Here is a 2,110-nt window from a genome sequence, read left to right on the forward strand (position 1 = left end):
GTTCCTCGAATCATGTTCCCACATGCTTTATGCATCCATTAGCCCTCTGTGTCTGTACTGTTACACTCTTAGGCCATGTGCAGACGTTGCATATTTTTGGTCTCATTTTTCTGCACAAAAAATGCAGCTGCTGGCAGGAAACGCATGGTGGAATGTTCTATGATTCTATGATTCTATGATTCTATGTCTGCGTTTTTGATGCGGTTTTATAGCGTTTTTTATGCGTTTTTTAAGCGTATTTTGGGATGCGTTTTTCTTGCGTTTTTCAAACAATTTTCCATGCATTTTCTATGCTGATTTCATGCATATTTTGTGCGGTTTTGCTTGCGTTTTTCTACCTGATTTGTCTCCCTTTTTTGAAAGCAAAAATAAAGAGAAGAAACTTCAAAATCGAAAAAAAAAAAAATGATGTCACTTCCTAGTCCAACCTCTTTCTCCATTTTGGATTCGGCACACTTTCATAATCATGAGTGCTAACCTTGAAAATGATCGGAGTGAACAACGAAGCACACAGCATGGCGAAGAACATGGTGAAACTAATGTATGGCTACACAGGCCACAACGTCTCCAAGCTTTTGGAGTATTGCTTGATTATCTGAATCAGCAAAGACTCCAGGTAAGCAACACTATATGTAAAAATATTGTTTGTGAGTCCTCATCACACATAGTGAGATTGCTAGCGAGGTCGCTGAAACATCACAGCTTTTGTGATGCAACAGCGACGTCGCCAGCCATCTTGCTACATGTGATGGATATGGGCGACCGCCCCCCTGTTGGATATTGCTGATTGAGCTTCAATGTCCTGTCCATTTTTTGATCGGTTTTGTTCCGCTGGCCTCATGCATTGCTATGTTTGCTGACAATGAGCGACTGCGATGGTGGCGGAAAATTTAAGGACGCAGGCTGGAGTCGTCAGATTAGCTGCTGTGTGGCAAGGTCCCAATGACCGCTGAGGTTACGGCTTGCCGTATAGTGGCTGTGTAAATTGAATAGATCTGCCTGGTGAGTGAACAGGTAGCGACGTACCAACCATCTTTAGGTCTCATCGTTTTCCTCAGCGTTGGAGCGTTGTAGACTCTCACGGGACCTTAACCCAAATTATTTTATCTTACTTGCAGGCCAGAAAGAGAACCAGAAGAATGTGGGTACACCCCATTGTGGCAGAACGTACAGGAAAGGGTCACTTTCGTGTGCTATACCAAGATTTGAGAAGGTAAGTTACCCATATGTGACGAGAATTTGTTATGTAAAATTTTGGTAACTACAAATCTGTATGTGATGTAACTTATTATTTTTTTTAACAGATATCCCGAGACATTTGTGTCCTTTTGCCGGCTCACCATCCCGGCATTTGACCTGTTCCTGAGCATTATGGGAGAAGACCTTATGATATTTTTCCACAACTAATAATAAAACAAATTGTAAATCTTAATTTATTATAAAACCAATAAAAGACTTAATGACCAACATAGTCTTTTTCTATTTTTTTTTAAATATAAAATCTTTCAACAACAAAGAAAAGGTTCAACAAACACAAGTGTTGTCCGAATATGGCCTCGCAAAACGGTGACAGCAGGTCTGGTGTCAGCAACGCAGAACTAATGAAGGTAATGGAGGACTTTGTCATCCAGGACCTGCCTTATGCCCTAAACTAGTTGAGCAAGATGTAATCTTGGTAACTCATGTTTTCAGAGTTAACATCTCCATAATAAGAATAGTTAACGGGAGGTCGCTGATACCGTTGGTCATCACGCTGTTGTTGTGGTGGTGGTGGTGGCATTGGTGGTTGTGGAGGCGGCAATGGTGGTGGTGGTGGACGCCTTGATCGAACACTTTGTGTGGCCCCTATTACAATATCTGCTAAAGGTGAGATAGGCGAAGGGTCTTCAAATTCTGACAGTATTGCATTTACTACTGTCATAAACTTAGTCTGCCTTTCCGCTGACAGTAACCGAGCTTTGCTGGCTATGCTGGCACCAAAAAAATCCAAGTGATCTTCCCTGGAAGATTTATTGATTAGATCTATGGTGTCATTAACCCTTTTTGTAGTCACATCCATTTTTTTTTGGGTTTTGGCCTTGCTTTTTTTGGCCAGTGGCTCGGTTACTGT

The 2,110-nt window shown here is 41.6% G+C and overlaps 1 long non-coding RNA gene across 1 annotated transcript; it reads left to right on the forward strand.

Annotated features, from left to right (window-relative positions):
- Window positions 1–253: 253 nt before the first annotated feature.
- On the forward strand, window positions 254–1,467 carry LOC141058076 (uncharacterized). Its single transcript, XR_012222091.1, has 3 exons — window positions 254–616; window positions 1,119–1,213; window positions 1,305–1,467. It is a non-coding gene; the product is annotated as an uncharacterized lncRNA (long non-coding RNA).
- The last annotated feature ends 643 nt before the right edge of the window (window positions 1,468–2,110 follow it).

This window comes from Dendrobates tinctorius, unplaced genomic scaffold, assembly GCF_039654945.1.
Source record: "Dendrobates tinctorius isolate UK_male_01 unplaced genomic scaffold, ASM3965494v1 ptg000209l, whole genome shotgun sequence".
Lineage (NCBI taxonomy): Eukaryota > Metazoa > Chordata > Amphibia > Anura > Dendrobatidae > Dendrobates > Dendrobates tinctorius.